The 23951-nt window shown below is 34.8% G+C and overlaps 2 long non-coding RNA genes across 8 annotated transcripts in view; one reads left to right on the top strand and one right to left on the bottom strand.

Moving 5' to 3' along the window:
• Positions 1-23951, top strand: part of LOC141379834 (uncharacterized) — a 361032-nt gene that overhangs the window by 93421 nt on the left and 243660 nt on the right. For 3 of the 7 annotated variants that reach the window (XR_015520186.1, XR_015520182.1, XR_015520188.1), the window contains exon 3: positions 14728-14813. The exons of the other annotated variants lie outside the window; for them this stretch is intronic. This is a non-coding gene — a long non-coding RNA (uncharacterized LOC141379834). The remainder of the gene's footprint in view (positions 1-14727; positions 14814-23951) is intronic. 7 annotated transcript variants of the gene reach the window in all.
• LOC147831882 (uncharacterized) overlaps positions 15309-23951 on the bottom strand; it is a 49876-nt gene continuing 41233 nt past the window's right edge. The window contains exon 4 of the long non-coding RNA XR_015520177.1: positions 15309-16269. This is a non-coding gene — a long non-coding RNA (uncharacterized LOC147831882). The remainder of the gene's footprint in view (positions 16270-23951) is intronic.

The following is a 23951-nucleotide window of genomic DNA, read 5'->3' as shown; positions in this document are numbered from 1 at the left end:
TAACATACAAACAAAAAAGATCATTAAAAAAAAGTCTGAATATATCTATATGGGTAAAATAAAATTCCTCTTTCCTCATTTTTTTTTTTAAATTTGACATTTTTAATAGTGTAAATTCTAAATTAAACTCTTCCAGGTTGAAGAGTTCATAAACAATGGAGACAAACATACGCAATACAGTCCCAGCAATTACATTTCAACAATTAATCGTGGCCTCCCACTCCTTGAATTTGCTGTAATGAGTATGCAAATCAGCTCGCACAATTTACACTATTACATGGTTAAGGTGTGTGAGAGTGTGTGTGTTTAATTCGGCTGAGATTGTGTTCCGAGGCTGATGGAGTCTGGGTGGCTTCGACAGTTCAATAATGCGACACAGAAAAGGCAATCAAGCTCATTAACAGAAATGAAATGATAGCTCACAGGATTCATAATTATACATGATTATGCACACATAAAATAACAGCTGTGACATCACGGGTTTATTAGCCAAGGGCAGAGCTTACCTGTTGACGGTCCCTCAGGCAGCACAAAAAAACAGCTTGCAGGTTGTGTGTGTGTTAGTGGTCAGGTTTTTTTCTTTTTCCTGCAATTCTGGGACTCAGTGTGTGAGTATAGATAAGAGTAGCAAACTCTTGAGATCACCAGTGATAGAGATTGCCAACATGTCTGCAATCTTCTTTCATCCTGCTATGCTTTTAGTATAATAACTCATAGTCTCTGGAGTCTTGTTAAATGCAGTGTTTCTCAATCTTACGAGTAAGTTGAAACAGATACACAGTGTGTGTTTATGTTCGCTAATGTGGAAAGCAGATGTTCAGTTCACTATAATTCAATTCGGTTCAATTCAATGGCAGCAGTGAGGTTTATTCAGGTTTATTTCATGACTGCTGCTGACATTAGCACAAAGGCACTACGGCTGAAGGCATAAAAAGGAAACGTGAATATCATAACTAAACAATATATAATATGTGTAATATATTAATATAAATTGAGGAATTACTTGTCTAAGTATTATACAGTGTAAATTATAGAAGTGAACTTGATGATGATTTTTATTATTCAAATATTTATTACTGATAATGTTGCTGATTAAATGTGATGTCTCTAGCCTGTAGTATAATTGACCTATCAATAAGCCACACCTAAATACCGCAACCCACCAAGCATGGCTTAGCAACCGTATAGCTACTTGCAGGAGCTCTGTCAAGCTATCGAGCAAAGGAAAGCGCACTTCAGCATCTCGCCGGAAGTAGTACTAAGTAATACTGATTTTCAAATTCTTTGAATTTGGACATACTACTCTACTCACATACGTACTGTTTTTAGCGTACTTTATAGTATGGAAGTATTCGATTTCGGATGCAGCCACACATTTAATATTAGTAATATAAACCCCTAAACTAATTCATTAAAACCATGACACTTTTTTTTTTTTTTTTTAAATTGACAGCTTAAAATTGTAAGGCAACTTATTGCAGTTTTTAGTTGACTCAAAAACGTCAGTACATAGGTTAAAAGTTGAGACTCAAAAAAGCTGTGCAGTAAGTTGCCTTCCAATTTTAAGTTGAGTATTATTATTATTATTATTATTATTATTATTATTATTATTATTATTATTATATACCATTTCAACTATGTATACAATGTTTACAGGTCGCTAGTTTTGAGCCTCGGCTGGGTTAGTTGGCGTTTCTGTGTGGAGTTTGCATGTTCTCCCTGCGTTCGCATGGGTTTCCCCCACAGTCCAAAGACATGCAGTACAGGTGAATTGGGTAGGCTTAAATGTCCGTAGTGTATGAGTGTGAATGAGTGTGTATGGATTGTTCCCAGAGATGGGTTGCAGCTGGAAGGGCATCCACTGTGTAAAAACATATGCTGGATAAGTTGGCGGTTCATTCTGCTGTGGCGACCCCGGATTAATAAAGAGACTAAGACGTAAAGAAAATAAATGTATGAATGAATTATTATTATTATTATTACATTAAGACCATTTAGCTGTACAGCAGTAATATATAGTCATAATTTCTTTAAGTTAAACTAAAGCTTTTTTTTGATAGGTAGTCTTGGAGACAGTAAATTGGCTGGTTTCTAGTTTCCATGTACTGATTTAGGTGCTTTTTTGCCAGGAAATGTAATATGTAAGTTATTTTTTTTAGCATGTTCATTTATGATGCATCTCCAGCATTTTAAAATCTGTCCCACTTTTTGCTCTTTTGCGAACACCTTTTGATTCACTTTGTGCTAGCCTTGATTTCCTGACCACATACTGAATTTGCCGTCAACAAGGTTTATTAAGAAAAGTTTCTTCCTCACTTTCGGCCTATTTCTTCCACTCTGTAATTCTCTTTGAGTGAGTCCTTGTAATGGCAGCTGCTGCAACAAAAATGACAATGGCATAAAAACAGATGTAATCACACGTATGAAATTCATACATTTTATTTAGATGGAGTTGTTCCATCTGTTTTTCTTGTTTTTAAATTTCACTCTTATTTATTAAATCACTTTGAAGTATTCACTTTCTTCAAGGGTGCTGACAGTGTTATCTTATTCCCCAAGGCAAAGAAACTAAACGGGCAAACGACCTGAAGACATCTCCGTAAAGTACTGAGTGTTCTTTTGTGAGTCCTTCTGCTTTATAGCCTTGTTTGCTTCTTTTTATGGCTAATGGCATACTTTCCATGAGTCGGACTCGCTATGTTATGGAGCAATTTTAAAAGCACTTTTTGGCTGATTTTGTAAATGTGTTTGTCTGAATTTTCTGCAAGGTGACGATGGGAGCCATTCATTTAATTTATGTGGTAAACAAACATATTGTTGAAGTTTTATCTGCAGATTGGGGCTTTTTGCTGACAAAATAGTCTGTCTCGGTTCACACGCCCCAAAGACTTTTTCCATTTGGCCCACTTGTTAGAAGTAGCTCTGCTTTATAGTGTTTTTTATGCACAGCACAGTAAATATTCATAGTCTTTGGCACATTTTTTAAAAGACACTTTATCTAATTCTTTAATCTATTACCAATGTATCATTTTTTTTTTATCGATTTCCATCCCATTTAAATGAAACTAACAGCAGCTGTAACTGATTAATGACTACAGCTGCAAATACAGTCAAATTGTCACAGTTTGGTGTAAAAACTAGTTTGGGCCATGAGCCAGAACAACCCAGCTGTGGTTCGGTGGTTGAATAGAATGTCCTAAGCATCACTCACGATATTGCTGTAAATTTGCCGGAGCTATTTCGAAATTAAACTAAGTGTATTTATATCTGTTGCATCCAAAAGTTCTATTTTCAGATGTTTTCAATTTATAAGTCAGCCTTTTTAAAATTTGGACTAGGCTGATTGCAAAGTGAACCTATGGACTAGAGCTGGGCGATTAATTGAAAAGTAATCAAAATTCAGAACCAATAAACAATGTAATTTTTCAAGGTTGATTTTTTTTTTTAAATTACTTTCTTTACCACGTGTGGAGTCACGTGACACCTGCTCTATTAATCTTATTCTGCTTTATACTTCCACTGCCACTTTGCTGCCACATCTGATCTCTGGTCAAGTAGGACGATGGACCCATTCTTAAGCCTTACTCTGCACTACATTGACAATGATTGGAAGCTGCGCTTGAGATGCCTCAAGATGGCATATTTTGCATTACATTAAATTTATTATTTACATTAAAATATTTGTTTACAGAAAGTGCAAGAATACACAGTTTAAAATGTTATTTGCAGCATATAAGAGTTATTTTAATTAGAAGAGAAACTGCTTAATTTCAACTTTTAATAGGAAAACCATTGACTATTTTATTTTGTTTCCAAAAGTGCAAAGTTGTTTTAGGCAATGTGCGTTTTTAGTTGTTCAGCGTTGATGTTCAATAAATAATCAGAGATAGTAGATTATTTATATTTATATTTATATAGATAGTAGTGTGTTTCTCTCAAGTATTTTAAAATAGTAATGCACCCTTCATTCATAAATCTCTCCCTTGTAATATATTATGTGAGCATATTTATTTTACAAAACCAGTGAACTATAAGGACAAAATAATGAAATATATAAATAAAACCATTGTTCATTATTCATAATTAGGTAAAAATGTTTGATTTATTGAGATTTTGATTTTAGGCCAAATCGCCAAGCCCTACTAAGGACACTTAAGATTGGGTGTGTATGTATATATAGGTTATTACCTTCATTCTCTTATTTGAGTGAAAAGTCCTTGTAGTGCTGAATGGTTTTGCTAGTGTTGCTGGGGCAAAGAATAATCAAGATTAATTGCTTTTAAAATAAAAGTTTGTTTTGACAGGATATATGTGTATGTGCGTATACTTGTGTATATGTGATTCAAACACATACAGTTGAAGTCAGAATTATCAGCCCCCTTCTTCTTCTTCTTCTTTTTTTGTTTTTGTTTTGTTTTTTTAGATTTTTCAAATGATGTTTACCAGAGCAAGGACATTTTTACAGTATGTCTGATAATATTTTTTCTTCAGGAGAAAGTTTCATTTTTTCTATTTCGGCTAGAATAAAAGCAGTTATTAATTTTTTTAAACACCTTTTTTAGGGACAAAATTATTAGCCCCTTTAAGCTATATTTCTTCTAGATAATCGACAGAACAAACCATCATTATACATTAACTTGCCTAATTACCCTTACCTGCCTAGTTAACCTAATTAACCTAGTTAAGCATTTAAATGTCACTTTAAGCTGTATAGTAGTGTCTTGAAAAATATCTAGTCAAATTTTATTTACAGTCATCATGGTAAAGATAAAATAAATCCATTATTAGAAATGAGTTAATACAATTATTGTGTATAGAAATGTGCTTAAAAAATCTTCTCTACATTAAACAGAAATTGGGGAAAAAACATACAAGCTGTCTAATATTTTAGGGTGGCTAATAATTCTGATTTCAACTGCATACATATATACAAAAAACTATACAAAACTAGTTTCTTACTTAGATATTTAAATTTATATATGTATATTTTTATCATATATATATTTTATGCCTAATTATAAAGAAACGAATAAAGAAATATATGCATGCATGTGCATTTTATACAAAATATATAAACACATTGCACACATACAGTGCTCAGCATGTATAAGTATACCCCTTTACAAATCTTTCATTTAAATTAATATTTTCTATAGGAAGCATTTGTGCATATATTAGATTAGTCAGTACTGACGCCAAATCTGGAGCTTTTCTAACAAAATATTACAATAACAGTCCAAAAATTAGTAGCTCAAATTTATATGTTAGATAAAAATATTATTTTTTCAAATAAAAATCAAAAGAAACAAAAATATATAAAATGTTGTTGAAATTTTGTAGCTTGTATTTTTTTCTTCAATATTTTGCTTAAATTTAAATTTATTATCTTTCTATTTCTAAAGTTGTTCTGTGGCTAACCTTATATTTTAATAAATATATGTTTAATAAATCTGTTTTGTTCAAATGCACCAAAATAAATTACAAATATTCACTGAGAAATGGATAGACTTATTTATGCTGAGCACTGTATATATATTATGTACATTTTTTATTTTTTATTTTGGATGTGATTAATCGAGGTTAATCTTTGCCCAGCACAAATAACAACAACAACAACAACAACAACAACAACAACAACAAAAACGTAGTTACTTTTTCCAAGAACCAAAACCAGTTTTTATGAATTTAGTATGACTATACAATATTAATTGTAATTTTATTGTTATTATATTTAAAAGAATATAAGACATATATTGTTCTGTATTGTATTAAGTACATTTTTCAATTGCATGCTAACCCACATTTCTAATCAACTATTCATGTGGCAGCAACTCATTAGATTTAGGTTTGCAGATGTGTTTAAGTTAAGCTGCTCATCAGTTTAAACAAGTTCAAACTGAACTACGTGGAAGAAAGGTGAATAAAGTTTCTTGGTTGCCAGAAAGGGCTGGTCTGAGTATTTCAGAAACTGTAGATCTGCTGGGATTTTCATACACAAACATTTCAAGGGTTCAAAGAGAATTTTGTGAACATGAGAAAACGCCCAGTGCCTTGTTGATGCAAAAGGTTGGAGGTGAATGGTCTGACTGGTTCAAACAGAAAGGAAAAAAAAAAAAAACAGCCCAAAGTAAACTTATCAAAGCTGAACTATAGGACTATATACCAGTTCTGATGAGTCCAGACTGCTGCTGGTGGAATAATCATATGGGGGATATTTTTCCACTCTAAACATTGTTAAATCTGTGGGATACAAACCAATAAATGCTTGGCGTGCCTAATAAAGAGTGAGTTTGTGTCCACATTTCATAGAGCCTTTGATTGGTCCTAATTCTCTCAGTGAGTGGTGGACATCTATATAAAATACCAAAAAAAAAGGATTTTTCTTGACGTGGTCTCCACTTTTAGCACAAAATGACCCTATTTATTGCCTCTCTAAGCTCATAGCCAGATCTGAACTAAGTCTCTTAATAATCTTTAGGATTGTGAGTGGGTGTCCAGATGGCTGAAATTGCATCATGTATTTCTTGTTTATCTCCGACTCGCTTTTCCGACTTGACTTGAACAACAGGGGGATTGCTTCAGAGAAGGCCAGTGATCAGAGAGATCTTTGATAGCTAATGCACTGCTGGACTGTTTCGAAGCCCCCATATGACGGCCTCCCCTCCGCCACTGTGCTAACTCTAACAGTGAGCTTTGTAATGCAAATACACCATTATATAGTTCCTAGGCTCGATTACACACAGGACAGTCATTGTGCAACGACTCTCCTGATATGAGAGAGGAAAAAGAAACTATTTTGACGAGCGATGGCTTTAACTGAAGAAGTCACCCATAACAGCTCTCTTCAAAATCTTGAGCGTTTGAAGTTCGTCCAAGTAGAGTTGAAACGGGCTGTTTTTTCTGCCTTCTAGGTCAGCTGGAGAAGTTATTTTGCGCAAAGCTCAGAGAGTCAGCAAAATCTGTCTGAGCCTCAGGGTCACCAGCAATCTGAGGAGAAAATGAAAGATTCTGTCCATTTTTAATTAGCCCTTGAGAAAAACCGTCAGGTGCTCCTCTTCTTCTTAGTTTCACAAGTGGACTTTCCTCTGCAGCTCTCTCAGAGTGCTAGGTAATGAGATTAAACACAGTATGAACAGTAGAGCTGGACGATATGGCCTAAAATAAAAACCTTGATTAATTAAGCACTTTACCTTGATTTAGATTATGCAACTGATATTTTATTTAGTGTAATTATTTACTCATTCTTTTTTACCTCTCATAGTTTATCATGTTAATATTTGGACAGTAATTATACTCTGATATTAAAGGTAGGACATCTTTTTCCAATAAAAGAGCACTTTTATAATCTGTGATAAACTAATTGAAGGAACTATTTGTGGTTATTTGATTAAATTTAAAGCACACATTTCATTTTAAGCTCAAAGTTAACTTTTTAATGTAAAATGCAAGTTTCTTTTAAAAAACTGAAAACAATTTTTTGCAAACAAAATAATAACCCAGGCTTATTCTGAAAACGTAGTCCCGTGGACATTTCTGAAAACCGCAAAATACGTCCCGGGAGGTACATGTACATGTTTTTGCAGTTTTTGTTTTTGCAAATCCATGAGAGGCCGTTCACGCCCGCGATGTTCTCGCATAAACCCACCAGAGGCTGCTGTCAAACGACCGTCTGTCTGACTGGCTGAATGATTGACTGGACGACCGGCCAATCAACTGACCCACCCTCCTCCTTCCCTGAACTCAACCGTTTTTACAGATTGAACCGCCCGCCTAAACCCAACCAACAATTTACAAAAGCCATCCAGAAAAAGAAAAGCCAGTGATATTTACCACGTTTTCGAATTTTACCACATTCTCACCCTGTTATGAACTTGTTCACTTTATTTTTTTGGATTTTGTTTTTGTCTTACCTGATTTCTGAAACCGCTCTTCCCAGGACTCGAACTCGGTCGTTGTCGTGGTCAGCTCCTCTCTGCGTCTCACGTCGCACACGACGAGCTAACTAAACAAACTGGTTGCAGCAGTAAAGCCCTTTCACATGGAGGTTAGCGGACAGCCGGTGAGCGCGGAAAGGAACGACGTCATACCGTCCCATATCGTTCGCTTAAAAAGTGAAATGCAGTCATACGTACCTCCGGCTACATAATTCGCAATCTCCAGAAACGTCCACGGGACTACGTTTTCAGAATGTGCCTGGGTTGCAAAATAAACATTTTCAAGTCAAAGTGGAAAGTAACCAGCATCTATTGCAAGCAACATTAACTGATGTAAAAAAAAATTATTTCTTACAGTTATACTAAATACTTAAATTTACTTAAAGTTAAATAACTTAAAACATCTTTTTTGATGAATATCATTTTAAGTAATGCAATATGAAAGTCAAAAAATTATGTTTTAAATGTTCATGTGTGTGGACGTGTGCAGCATTTTAGGAAAAGACAGCTGTATACTGTACATTGATATGTGATAACTGGAAATAGTAAGAAAACAATAATTTTAACGGTCACAGTTTACAATAAGGTTCATTAGTTAATGTTAATTAATGCATTTACTAAGGGGAACAAACAATGAACAATACATTTACTACTGTATTTGTTCATGTTATTTAACGTTAGTTAATGAAAATACAGTAGTTCATTGTTAGTTCATGTTAACTCATGGTGCATTAACTAATGTTAACAAGCATGGACTTGGATGTTAATAATGCATTAGTAAATGTTCAATTATGATTAATAAATGCTGTACATGTGTTGTTCATGATTAGTTCATGTTAGTAAATGCATTAACTAATGAACCTTATTGTAAAGTGTTACCATTTTAACAAAACATAAGTCAGTAAAATACTTTTTATTTGTGGTTTTTTTATGATAGAACTATTTGATTCAGTCTGCCGTGGCGCCCTATTATTATTAATGGAATAAGCTGAAGGAAAGTGAGTGATGCTTAACATATTATTGGTCATTATTGGTCATTTGCCTGGCTTCTGAATAGTAAATACACTAGCCTCTTTTACACATAAAGACCTTTCAGGAAAATTACCGTCAATTTTCAATAAAGGTTCATATGTGTGTAGAGGCTCTTTTTGAAAATACCGGTAAATTCATTTTGACAATTTTCTGGAAAGTAAAGTTGTAACATTACCGGTAATTTTCCGGAACTCTGTGTTGTATGAATACAGAAGGAAAATTGCCAGAAAGAGCGTGTTCACACTCAGAACGCGCTAACATAAGACGTCTAATCCAGCCAGTCAAAACATTCAGACGCATTCACATCCGCGTTGTTTATACAAATAAAAGTCTTTGAATATTTTTCCAGACACATTCAGCTGCTAGATGTTAGTCATAATGTTTATATGTTCCTTCTTAATGCCAACTGTGTAAAAATTATCGTTAAAATACTCAAGATAAACTGCTTTTTGTTTAGCTTCAAGCTCTGCTTCAGTTGTTTAACACATGTGCATGTGAAGAAGTGCTTCAGTGAGCGCCAGCACACACATACATCTCGACATGTGAAAGTGTTTCTCCTTGTTTTCATCAAAGTTGTTCACAATACTCATCCATCCATAGAATTTGTAATGTAGTCATATTTGTAAACATTTAGCTGTGGTTCTCTTCTGCCTTTGGATGTTTCTGGGGCAAAGCAGCTTTAAATAAAAGTGACACCATCAAAAAAGAAAGCCAGACCTCTTCTACAGTATGTTTACAAATACAAGCGCAGCCGTTTAAAGGTCTTTTCAGGTTTATGATGTTGGAATTTATCAGTATTTTGGAATGGATGTGTGAATGATCTTTTTAGGAAAAATTCTGGAATGTTCTTGCCTACGTGAACAGCACTTTTTTTTAATTTACCGCTGAAGTTGTTCTGGAAATTTACCGGATATTTAACGGTATCACTGTGTGAAAGGGGCTATTGTCTGTTTTTGCTTTAACTGATTTGATGATGTCAAAATCTGAGTGTACATAAATCACTGCCCAATACCAACTACACCAGCAAAAATTAATACTTTGGGTTTGAGTCCTAGCTTTCTTAAATGTTGAGACACTGTATACTCAAATCCTTACCCGGTTTAGCACTGAGAACCAACCATTGAGGTTTTATTTTTACACCAAGTAAAATCCATTACACAGCACTACAGGACACAGACTCACTTGATATGAAAGGGAGAAAAGAAACCATTTTGATATATACAAAGGCTCTAAATGAAGAAATCACTTCTAACAGTTCACTTAAAAAATCTGGAGAATTGGAAGAAGTAGAGTTGAAGTGGACAGTTTTTTTGCCTTCTAGATCAGCTGGAGAAGTTATTTTGTGCAAAGCTCAGAGAGTCAGCAAAATCAAGTTTGAGCCCCAGGGTTGCCAGCAATCCGAGAAGAAAATGAAAGATTCTGTCCATTTTTAATTAGCCCTTGAGATAAACCGTCAGGTGCTCCTCTTCTTCTTGGTCTCACAAGCGGCCATTTTCTTTGGCTCTAATGCGCTGAGTGGTGCAGGAAACTCTAATGTCTTAATTACAGGAGCGGAGGATAGCGATAACAGCCTCTATCGCCCTAAGAAATAAAGAGCTTATGTGCGCACGCAAGCGCCGGGCGGCAATGTGAAAGCAAGGTGAAGCAGATCTCGATTGTGGTAAACAGCACAAGAGCTGATGACTCTTTAGTCGACATTGACCCGGAGAGAAGGAGAGAAGAGAGTCGGCGATGGGAAAGATTTCAATTACGTTCTCTTAGGAGCAGCAGGCCATAAATCTCTCTCCTCTATCTTAATCACCTCTGCAGCGAAGCCCATAGTCAATCTGTAGCAGACACGATCAGTCTACATGAACACTACATGTCAGGCTTAAACCCTGTCTGCTCACTACATCATCACAATTTAATTGGGCTACAAAAGCAGTGAGCGGCAACAGCTCAACTGGGTTTTGGCATGGCGGGACTTCGACTGCTCATTCTGGAGTTTCTTTTGACAGTGAATGCAGGAATATATAATATAATATATATAATATCATAATATATCTGCTCTATTAAATGCTAGTGAATTAATAATGTTTGTTTGGGTAGTTTGAGCAATCGAACTGCTAATAAACTAATTCAGTACGGCATGTTAGAAAATTGTACGCTTGTTGTATAAATGTATGGTTAATGTCTTCTGTTGTGTTTCAGATTCAACTTGACATTTCTAACTTTATTGATTGGGTAAAAAAGTGCAACACAATGCACTTGAAGTTTGGTTTGAAAGAAATTTGTGTGGTAATTCACAGCTCACGGTTTGGAAAGTTATGGATGCATGACCAAAGTTTTTATTGTTAACAATGTATGATCAAATGTATTACTCACCCACTCACTCACTTCCACAGTGAAATGAACCACCAAAATCAAGATTAACAAGATATAAAGAATTAGGAATTCAATTAATTATAAGGAAGTGTATTGTAATTTTTAAAAGTTCACCATTTGCCATTTAAGTAACTGAAATAAGCTGGTGCTAATCTAAAATTACATTAGAGATGAATTGTATTAAATAAATTGTATAAGATAATACAAAATAAAAGTATGCTAGAAATATATTTAAACTTCACCAGTGATTTTGTCGGTTACTATTAAAACCATTGCTTATCTAAATGAAATGTTTAGATTATTTAAAACATACATAATAGTGTATTTGTCTGGTTTACCAAATAAGTTCTCTAAATTAAAACAAAATTGGCCTGTAGTAGAAATGAACATATGAAGAGTTTAGATGCAAAAACCTCTAAATACCATCTGAAATGTTCCTCTAAAATTAGCATTTTTTATCAGGCTCCTGTGCGTTTGTTTAATAGTGAAATATCTCAACATAAACAAAAAAGGCTGAGAAAAATGTTCATTTTTAATGGAAATTATGTTATATAATCTAAAATATTCATTAGGATGTTAGACATGTTTTCTGACCTTAATTATTAGTGGAACATACACATACACACATATATATGTTAAATATGTACATTTACTTTCTTTTTTTTCAGCTTAGTCACTTATATTTATCAGGGGTCTCCACAGTGGAATGAACCACCAACTATTCCAGTCTTAGGCAGTGATAGCCCTTTCAGCTGCAACCCAGTACTAGGAAACACCAATATACTCTCACATTCAAACATGTACTCAAACACTATAGCCAATTTAGTTAATCCAATTTACCTATAGCGGATGTCTTTGGACTGTCGGGGAAACCGGAGCACCTGGAGAAGACACACAGGAACATGCAAACTTCTCTCAGAAATGCCTACTGGCCTAGCCGGTACTCGAACCAGCGATCTTCTTGCTGTAAAGGGTGACAATGCTAACCACTGAGCCATCGTGCTGCCTTAACATGTACATGTATATTGTAAATATATTATTTGTAATACTTAAGGTCTGAAATGTAAGTCTTCAGGAAATAAATTATTTGTTTCCAGAACTATTGTAAGCCATCATTTAATTATTATTTCTTTGAGTCTTTTTGTCGAGTAAATAAACCCTTTTTGCAGAAACAAGTGTGTACGGATGTGTAATTGTTATTAATTTGCACCTGCAAAACAAAAACTAGCATTTTTAGCATTGTCTCTTTTTTTGTTTTAGCAAGATTCTGTTTGACCAGCCTGATCTCATGAGGAAACAAAAGTATTTTACGTTGAGGAAACAAAAGTATTTTACGTTTGTTGGTTTATATGCAAAGTCATATGAATTTGTACGAGTACAGTCGTACAAAAATCTATGAAAGGAGGTGTGGCACCCAACCCCTAAACCCAGCTGTTATTGGGGGATAAGCAAGTCATAGTAAATTGTACAAATTAAATCGTACACATTCATATAAATTAATCACTCAATCAAAAAGTTACAAATTGCCATGAGATTGTGTTGGTTTGACAATTAATTACCCAAAATTAATTACTACACTTAAATGTAGTTTTAATTTAATCAATTTATTTACCATGCTTTTTTATGTAGACATCACAAATGAATTTTTCAAATCCACTTAAGTTTTAAAGTCAGATTTTGTGGCTTTTTTCCCTGGAATAATCACTGTGATGGTGTGCGACAGAGGTTCTCTGTTATGTGTAAGGTACATTGTGAATTACACGAATGTGCTAAAAATTCAAAAGAAGAACAGCAGCCTCTTCATGACATCCCACATTATATGTAATGGTCTTCCTGCATACACTCTGGTACTCAGAAGCCATCCTTGTTATCAAGAACATGATTATTTTATGCTATATTTGCACTGCTAGAGCAAAGGATTATCACCCCTCTCCCCAACCCCCCTTGTGCTCATTCTTTGCACAGGCCTGGCAACGTGATCTTTTTGTGTGATGTTTTAAGACAAGTATGTTGTGGGAACAGTGTTAATTTATTACCTTTTAAAATACTATTGTATTTTTCATATTTTCTGTTTTCGATATTGTAATGTGAAGCAGACGCTGACAAGGGAGTGCCGATCCAAACACAGGTTTATGGAGAATGGTCAGGCAATGGTCAACACAGGGGCAAACAGATGTATACAGGCAAATCCAGAGTCGTGGGCATATAACAGGCAGATGGTCAGAAGGCAGGCGGCAGGCAACGTAAACAAACAAACAAACAGGGTGAGGGTCAAAGCAAGGCAGTATAACAAGACTCAGCACTGAGGTGTGTGTGTGTGTGTGCGCTGTGTTTAAAGTTCATCTAATCACAGTCTTTGAGCAGCTCCCGGCGATGTTATTGTAATCAATTGTGATCTGAAACAGGCGTGTGTGTGCGTGTGCGTGTGTGTGTGTGTGTGTGTGTGTGTGTGTGTGTGTTTGTGGTGCATGAAGGGAACTTATAGTCCATATACCAGCAGATTTGTAGTCCGTTAGCGATCTGCACATGTCGAATTGCTGGTGATCTACCCCTGGTAGAAACACGCTAGCAGTGTACCAATTTATGTTAGCAACATGTTGTGCATGCTTGAAACATCCTAATTTGTGCCAGCCACATGCTAGTTCATGCTACAGTATAAAAGTGTTAGCAACTTGATTCATGTAGCGCTGTTAAGCTAACTGCAAAGTTAGACATGATTTCATCTATTTTTAAATGTGTTTTTATGTAAACAATATAAACACCATTAAAATAATGGGCCTTTAAAATAAAAACTGAGTGGTTTAATCCATTTTTTGATGAACAGGTTACATTTATTCTTTTATTTACATAAATTCTTGTTTCTTTGGCAAATAGCCAAAACAAACTTCAGCAAAAAACAAAAAAAACAACAACAACATTTTATATTATTTATTTAAATAACTTTACATTCACTATTTATTTTATTTCACTTAACATAAATGTATGTAATTAGGGGTTTAGTTTACTATAATTAATAAAAAAAAAACATCTCTAGATACAGTACTGTCACTAGCTAGATACATACGAACAAAATAAATATAAAAAGTGCTCCACATCTCACAGGAGCCTCATGGAAGTTATAAATAAGTAAATCTGTATTTGTAAAAATATCCTGTAGCGTCATAGTTTCTATTTGCAGGTCACGGTTTCTTGAGTGTGACGTCAGGTAAACATATTTTGTGTTCATGAAAGTCTGAAGATATGCTGGCTGCTTACTTTAGTGTGTTATCCATCTTCATCATCCCCTAAATATGTCAGATTTTGCTCTAGTCTTTGTTTTTATCATTGGCTGTGTATCCCGCTTTATCATGGTCACTCTCCAGTGGTGTGTTTGTGTGTGTGTTTGTGTTTGGGGCAGTGTTACCCACAATGACAGTGATGAAGAGGGCAGCGGGAACCTCACCAGGACCGCCGTGGCCTTGAGAGGACCGCTCCGCTCTGCAGGTGCCCAGTCATTTTTTTCTGCCAGCCTGGCAGGACACACACACACACACACACACACACACACACACGCATACACACACGCACAATGTACATAGATGTCTTTAGAATTTTTATAATAATTTCGATTCACTAAACTCAAATCTTCCCCTAAACAGAAGACTCACATTGATGTTTTTGCAGTCTCTTATGTTTTTAGATAAACATCTTTTAGTATTTAAATTATTTCTTCATGTGGGAGCTGCTGGTCACTTTTTATGGTTTTATAAAAAGTTTTATACTTTTTATGGTCTGATTGAAAATAACATCTGCGATTACCTTCGACCAATGAGAGCGCAGTCTAACATGCTACCATCATTTAGGATTATAAAAATTCTCACATTGTGAGCCGGCCTTAAGTCTTCTTCATCTTTTTATTAGATTACATGTTAACTGTCTTCTTCGTTGTCTTCGTCTTCTTTTTATACATTCATGTTAACAACTGCAATTTACGGTTTTGACCAAAATGTTTTTTTTTTTTTTATAGACCAAAATCATGAACTAAAACATCTTTAACTGCCATTTCACCAGTGGCACAATGAAACTTTTCGTATGTATTACGAGTATTGTGATTTGACAATTTTGAAACTTTTACTTAACTTAGTAGTGATGTCTTTATTATTTAATGTGGTTAAATATATATTGAACAAATTATTACAGACATTATAAAGATGTTTGATTTGTCACCATCAAAAACAATGCTTCTAAATTGATATTAAAAAGCAACATTAAAAGCTGATTTACCTTTTTTTTGCCTGTCAACTATTAATTATTTACGTTTTTAATAATTAATTTATTATTAACAATTTCATTTTAAATTAGAACAGTCTGAAAATGTTATGTTTGCTAAAATTCATAAAAAAGTGTAAAAGTGTGATATTAATTATACTAATAACATGATACAACAAATACAATATTTGTAGGTATGTATCTTTGTTTCAGGGAAATGGACCCTGAATTTTAGATTTAGTCACAGAATATTCGCTTAGGTGCATTATTAATATTTATACATAATCTTACTGGATGATAAGACTTATTTTGACAGTTGGAAAAAAAGGAAGGATGATATTTTGTAACATTACTTGACAATTTCACTGTAAACAGTCAGGAATCCTAACAGTAAAGTTGTGTTTGGAGTTGAAGGCAGTGCAATCAGAGCCCAAAATACAGAAGGAGAGACACAGGGAAAGACAGCTGTGATTGAGAGGACTGTTATCAGACAGGAGAGAGAGACAGATAGCAGGATGAGTGAAGACATGAGACGGCCCGGGATGGCAGTGATGGTGACACCCTATGCCCTGAAATCCCAATGGACCTTTTCCTAGAGGAGATAACAGAGTAAAGCATGTGTGTTGCTGTGTGTCAGCAGGTAAATCCAGCTGAACGTGACGGCCACTGTCCTTCTGAGGGCTCAGTCCTGCTGTGTACAAATGAACAAAGGGTAAAACATTTCAGGATTTTTTGGGAGCAAAAAAGTTTTTTGTTTAGTAAACTAAATGTCCAAATTTGTTGATTCATTCATTTTTCTGCAGCTTAGTCTCTATTTCAGAGTATGCCACATCGGAATGAACCGCAAACTATTCCTGCATATGTTTCACACAACAGATGCCCTTCCAGCTGCAACCCAGCACTGGGAAACACCCATCACCTGCTCATACATTACGGACAATTTAGTTTATTCAGTTCACCAATAGCACATGTCTTTGGACTTTGTGGAGAACAAACTCCACACAGAAATGGCAACTGGCCCAGCCGGGACTCAAACCAGCGACCTTCTAGCTGTGAGGCAACAGTGCTGACCACTGTGCCTCCCTTAATTTACTTTTAAGAATGAATAAATTTAATATTATATCTATACAATACAACCTTCCGACTCCCATACGGAAGGTTGTCGGTTCGATTCCAGCTTCCACATTAGCTTCAGTGATTAACCAGTCTTGAGCTGCAGGGTGATATGGCTGTTGCCATATTATTATTATTATTATATATTTTTTATTTATTACTGTATTGTATATTAATATTAATATAAGTAATTATCACAGATTTGGCACACTCATAGACGTATCCCCAACAATTTAACCAGAAAAAAGTTAAATTACTGTATTTGTACTTAGCCAATCTAATAGCATATCTGCTATTTTTCAGTTAAGCATCAGTGAAATAGCTGTGAATATGAATTTAAAAGTGAATTAAAATTTTATATTAACATATTTATAAAATAAGTATGTTTTACAAATTTTTCTTCCATATTTGCTTCTAAATAAAGTTAAGTGTTTTATATTTATGTATAATTATAAACTGAAAATGGTCTTTTTAAAGATATATTAATGAAGGACTATTTCTTTGTCTTCCTCGCATGGTCATTTGTGCATTGTGCCAGTGCTTTATAAGTGGACATTCACAGCTCTGATGCAATTAGAGATGGGGTAACGATGAAGAGTGTTTCCTGTCTCTTCTATGAGGCTTTCTGATGAAGAGGAAGGTGTGAATGGAGGTTATTTGAAAGTGAATGGCGTTGTGAAATTGCACTTTTCTCCTCATGGATCCACCAGCGTTTCAGACATAAATCTTTAGAGCACAATCGCTCCGCTCCGCAGTAAATGTCACTTTCCCCTTTCCCTTCTGTTAAATGCAATATGACAGTCAATGGCAGAAGTGGCTTTGATGTACATGCGGTTAATTTTTTCTTCATAGGTGGCGAGGGAGCGGAAATGAATCGGTGACGTCCGTCTCTGATAAATGACACTAATTAAAAGGATAAAGAGTGTCATTGATTTGACATATTTCATGTCTCTTCAAAACTATTACTGGTTAATTATTTGGACAAAAACTTCATTCCAGGGTCTGGTTTGTTAGGGTCTTTATTAGGGTCTTTAATATCGCAATGTGTGCATCCGCATTAGTCACATCGCAGAGATATGCAATATTTAAGCTGACTTAACTGTGTAATTTTTCCATTTAGATATACACAATCATAATTCATGCACTGTTTATTTGTAGATTGTTTATACATGTTATGCATGATTCCCCTACAGAATCATCCATCAAACAAAATGAATAAATTCGGTTACACTTAAGGGATCAATTCTCACTATTAACTAGTTGCTTATTAGCAAGCATCGAGATATTGGCTGCTTATTAGTGCTTATAAGGCATGTTCCGTATGATCTAATTCTACATCCTTAATCCTGCCAAATACCTAAACTACTTTAATAACTAGTAATAAGAAGTAAATTAGAAGTTTATTAAAGCAAAAGTTAAAATGGTTTGCTAAAAGCAAGAATTGAACCTTAAAATAAAATGTAAGTAAAAATTATTTCAAAGTATAACAAAGTATATCACAATATATTCACAATATCGCAGAAAAATCTAATGTTGCAATGTCAGATTTGTTCATTATCATGCAGCCCGTCAACATAAACTCATTCTGAAAATGTAGCCCTATATACGTTTCTGGAAATTGCAGACCCCACCACCCCCCACCCCCAAACGCACACACATACACACGCACACACACACACACACACACACACACACACACACACACACACACACACACACACACACACACACACACACACACACACACACACACACACACACACACAAAAACAAGTTTTTGGAAAGTGTGAATGAAATTAAAATATGTGAATGTATATAGTAATTAACATAGAGAAATATATTTATTTTTCCTTTTACGTTTTACGTTTAGTACTCAACTGTATAACAATACTGCTTTAATTTTATGTAGAACAGCAGCCACATTTTAAGCCACAGACGTTCGACTTTAACGCAGTAACTTCAGTGTAATTAGAGGTGCTGAACTATGGGTTTCATCAGGGAAAGGTGTGCAACGAATTCCTAAATTTATAGTGTGAATGCTCAAGGCTGTGTTTGGGTGTTACAGAATGTGCAGTTTTCAAGGGAAAGAAAGCCAATCCAAATGTTAGGAGCAACAAAAGAGAGAACACCGTGAAAGATAAACTTAGGTCAGAGAAGACGAGAATTTTCAAGCATATGCTGTACCTGAACCTCAGCTTTCATGTAAGAGTGAGTTCAGTCTGCGCACAAAGAGTTTTTAATAGTGCTCAATTCAAGCTTTATCGTCATATTCAAAGTGAGGGAGAAAAAGACATTTTCTCCATCAATCATTTTTTCCTGCTTTTTCCATCCATTCCATTTATCCTGAATTCTGCTGCTTTGAAACTTTATGGAGAAAGCGCTGAAGGGAAAAGTGATCTAACTTTGCATGTGATCTGATTGTTCCTGATTACAGGTATTATAGTCAGTATTTTTATTGTGTGAAATGTAAAGGTTGACCTTTCTTTTTTCACATTCATGCTGTAGTGAATCATTTGGATCAGATGGGCTTCTCATAATGGCATTGTTGCTTTGGTCATGCGTTCACCTGACAATGGTCATGCTAAATTAAATATCATTGTACAAAGTTAATCAGGTAGTTTAAATCGCACAACGTCACTTAGCTGCAGCTATATTTACGTCGCGGTGAATCAAAAGCAGTACGATGATAATGAGCGAACAACTCTTTAGAGACCATTTTGTTTTTCAAATGAATCATTCATTAAATGACTGAGTCAGATTCATTTGTGTCGAACTGTCATGTGTCTACGTCAGTAGCTTGCAGCACTTATGACCACTGCCGCGAAGTGTTTGGTAAAATGGAAAAAAAGGCGTCGCAAACTTCTGATACATTTTCAGACCAAACCAAATCTAAAAAGGAGCCACACAGAAAATATGATCAGTCCTACCTCGATCTCAGTTTTATTGCTGGCAGAGATCCAGAGAGTGAGGAAGTCCTGCATTGTCTTTTATGCTTAGAAAAGTTTGCAAGTGCTAGCATGAAACCTTTAAAACTTAAACGACACCAGACAACAAAACATTCTGAATATGTCAACAAAGGTTGATCATATCCTCTTCTAAAACAAAGAAGAGTATCTTCGTCAACAAAAAAGGATCACAGTTACTGCGCGCATTCAGAAAAAAAGCACTTCAAGCCTCATTTTGTGCATGTCGAATCACAAAATACAAAAAGCCACACACTTTAAATTTTTGACTACTTTGAATAGATACATTTTTTTACCCATTTTTCCATATTAAAATATGGTGGGTCTTGAGATTGAATTACTTTCCTAGGTGGGTCCTGGAATACAAAAGTTTGGGAACCCTTGATCTACAGCATATACAGGATGTGTTTGTATTGGGTGTGTTTCATGTAAACGTTACGGCTCAGTTCATGTACCTAAGCCATGAATATAGGCAGTTCAGATGTGCCAGCCAATTAACCTAAGGTCAGTACACACCAAGCCAACACCAAACAACTAGCGCTAATGAAATCCAACTGTATTGTTGTCTTGCGTTAGCTCACGTCTGGTTCCATCTGGACTAAAAAGCTGCTTGTGAACACACCAAACCAATGACAGCTGACTGAAACAAGAGTGCCTGTTCTGCGCGTGTGTGTGGTAGGATGCCTTTCTGCACATTTTTCTCATTCACAATGGTCACGAGAACTTCGGTTGAGTGTTAACAAAGCGTTAACAACTCTGATCAGGCTTGCTTTTTTATTTTCAGCAGTACCCTTAAAGCTGGTTTATACTTCTGCATTGAGTGATCACCGTGACCCACATGGATTTAAATTAAAAACGAAAACATAAGGGCGATCTTAAGCAAAAAAAGACCCCTAGCCTATAAGGTTTTTCATGGAATATCTTAAACTGACCATTAACTGTGTTTTTTCGTTCCCTTATCTTTAATTACTACAAAGATGGAACTTGCGACCTTATTTATCTAATGATGGTAGCTCAAACTCGCTCATTCAGGACTGGAACCAACGGATGTACAGCAACTTTAGTCAAAAGGTAAACACAAAACAAAAGTTTCCATCTGGAGCCTCTTCACGACTAGACACTTGTAAACACTCGCTCCATCTGGCTTGTGGCTCTCAGCACCGCCCACAGTTCTCAGCGCTACCAAGCCGACCAATCACAGAGCTTGCACTACAAATAATTGTGACATGTAGTTACATTTTTTGAGAAGTGCGCGTCAATGTCTGTGCCAGCCACGGCGAGGGCTATGCGACTGCACAAAGGGTTTGCATGATGCAAAAGTATCAATTAGCCTTTACTTGGTAGGCATGGTGTATGCCAGGACGTTGCAGTTTAGTTGTTTTTATTATTGTTCTACAAACTTTTGTGGGTGAATTGCAGTCATTTGAATCCAGACCTAAAGGTTGCTGCTGATATTTAAGTAATGTTTAAGCAAATTTGTCATGCGAAATTGAGTTTTTGTGAAGTGTTTCATGCATCACAGTAACTCTAGAAAATGACCAATCGAATGATCTTTGTGTAAATTCGGCTAATGTAATCACTCCTTAAAACCCTTGGTAGTATATGAAATTTTCCCCAAAGCTGGAGCTGTTCTGGATCGTGTTGCATCTACAGCTCTGCGATGCTCTCTCAACAATGGTCAAGTGTGACTGGCACTTATTTTTAACAAGGTCCCCAGTCATTTCTGTCTGATCATTCTCTGTTTTTTGCTGCACATTTTGATTGTTTTGTTATCCTGTCAAGAATCTAATGCAGGCTTTACCAAGAGTAAAGTACTGAAGACTAAATTAGACCCAATGGCAAACCCACACCCAACAGTTATTCACATCGTTAGCTGAAGAGGCCCTTATATTGATATCTTAATGGCAGCAGAAATGTCGGGGAAAAATGTTCAAAATAATCAATTAGATTCTTTTCTAAAAATACTTTGATTTTGAACAATACATGTGAACTTTAGAGGAACAAAAATAAGTGAAAACAAAATAAGCGTATGCTATGACTGCTTTAACTAATTGCCTGATGATAAATAATCAAGCCAGATCAAGGTCTGTGTTCTCTTTTAAAAACTGCATTTGCAAAGGCTGGAAAAAGAATAAATGTTAAAGTGGACTGGAACTTTTTTTTTTCTTATTTACATAAAGGGGAATAAATAGAATGGTTAAGCAAGGACACCGTATAAAAAAAAAATCTGAAGGTGACTTCCAAGCATTTAAATTGCAATTTAAGCTGAATACTAGTACCTTGCAAATAGTGAAAAATGATGTACTGTCATCAAAAAAAGACAAAAAATGTTAATTATTACAAATTGGTTATTAAAAGTAATGTGTTTAAAAATGTGTTCAAAATATTCTCTTTATTAAGGGAAATGTTTGAAAAAGACAAAGCTTCAAAGTAGGACTAATAATTTTGGCTTTTTATTGAAAATACAAATGTCCAATAGAATTTCATCTTAACTTCAAAATAAAAAATATTGTCAAAGTATTTTCATTCAAATTAAACTATTTTCTACTGCCAGAATGTTTTTTAAAGTTGATGTTTTATTTATTATCATTGATTATAAATATTCAGGTTTATTCCACCAAACATTGCTTTCTTAACTATTTTCAACTTAAAGACTGATGTTATCTTGTCTAAAAATTAATATGAGCCTCTCTGAAACCATATATCATTTTTATATTTTAATCAATTGTTTTGTTATATTATCTCTAAATGACAATTCTATGTTAAGGGAGCTGATAATTGTTGCCAGCAGTTTGCAAAACAAAACAAAAAATTGGAAATCCAGATATATATATATATATATATATATATATATATATATATATATATATATATATATATATATATATATATATATATATATATATATATATATATATATTTAACATAACTTTTATTTCTAGTATAGTGATATTCAGTGGGATCTAGTTAGGTTTGATCCATTCTTAACTAGGGCTGCATATTATTGGAAAAATCTGACATTGCGATAACTTGTTTTTCTGCAATATATATTGCAATATAAATACAATTTTACCAGATGACTTGAATAGCTCTATTTGGAAACAATTCATTAATTTAGTTTGATTGTCATTTGCATAAAAAATTGCCAAACCCATTTTAACCATTGATAAATACAACAGCTCAAAGATACAAGTAAAATAAACAGTGCTTTACAATTTTCTTGGAAGTCAAAGTATTCGGCTACAGAAATTGAATAATCAGATGTAAAAAAGCACTATAATCATATTATAGATTAAATAAATTTAACCTTCATTATACACTATCTGCCAAAAATCTTGTTTTGGATCCCAGTTGTAAGAGCAACAAATAATAACTTGACTTCTAGTTGATTGTTTAAAAAAAAATGGCAGAAGGTAGTTTTTTTCAATTAATCATCTGTTGAACTGCATCTCAATCATTACAAATACTGCAGAAGACTTATTGGAACCCACATGGACCCAATAATCAGTCAAGTTGGGTGAAGGAAAAATCATGGTTTGGGGTTACATTCAATATAGGGGCGTGCGAGAGATATGCAGATCTGCATCAACAGCCTGAAGTATCAAGACATTTGTGCTGCCCATTACATTACAAACCACAAGAAAGGGCAAATTCTTCAGCAGAATAGCACTCCTCCTCATACTTCAGCCTCCATGTCAAAGTTCCTGAAAGCATCAAAGGGCAAGATGCTGCAGGATTGGCTAGTCCAGTCACCAGACAGGAACATTATTGAGCATGTATGGGGTTAGATGAAGGAGGCATTGAAGATGAATCCAAAGAATCTTGATGAACTCTAGGAGTCCTGCAAGAGCGTTTTTTTCTGCCATCCCAGATGACTTTATAATGTTATTTGAGTCTTTGCAGAGATGTATGGATGCAGTCCTTCAAGCTTATTGGAGTCATACACAATATTAATTATTTTCCCACTGCACCATGACATTAAATTCGATACTGTACGTTATTTCTGTTAAATGAAAAGACTTTTGTCTTAGCAAAATTAGACCTTTACCATCCAAATAAAAAAAAAAGTAAACTCAAGGCATGATCATATTTATTTTGGTAAAATACGGATAATCTAGAGGCCTTTACCTTTCATATAAGCCACTTCTGATACCAAATGATCAACTAAAAGTCAAGTTATTATTTGTTGCTCCTAAAACTTGGATAGGCGACAAGACTTTTGTCAGGTAGTGTAGTTACAAACTAAAAATAATTGTCTGAATGCTTTAAATTGTCCTGAAATTTGTACTTTGTTAAG

Source organism: Danio rerio, chromosome 21 (assembly GCF_052040795.2).
Source record: "Danio rerio strain M-AB ecotype USA chromosome 21, GRCz13ab, whole genome shotgun sequence".
In the NCBI taxonomy this organism is placed as follows: domain Eukaryota; kingdom Metazoa; phylum Chordata; class Actinopteri; order Cypriniformes; family Danionidae; genus Danio; species Danio rerio.
Note: the sequence above shows the minus strand (reverse complement) of the source record. Positions and strands in the feature narration are given on the sequence as shown.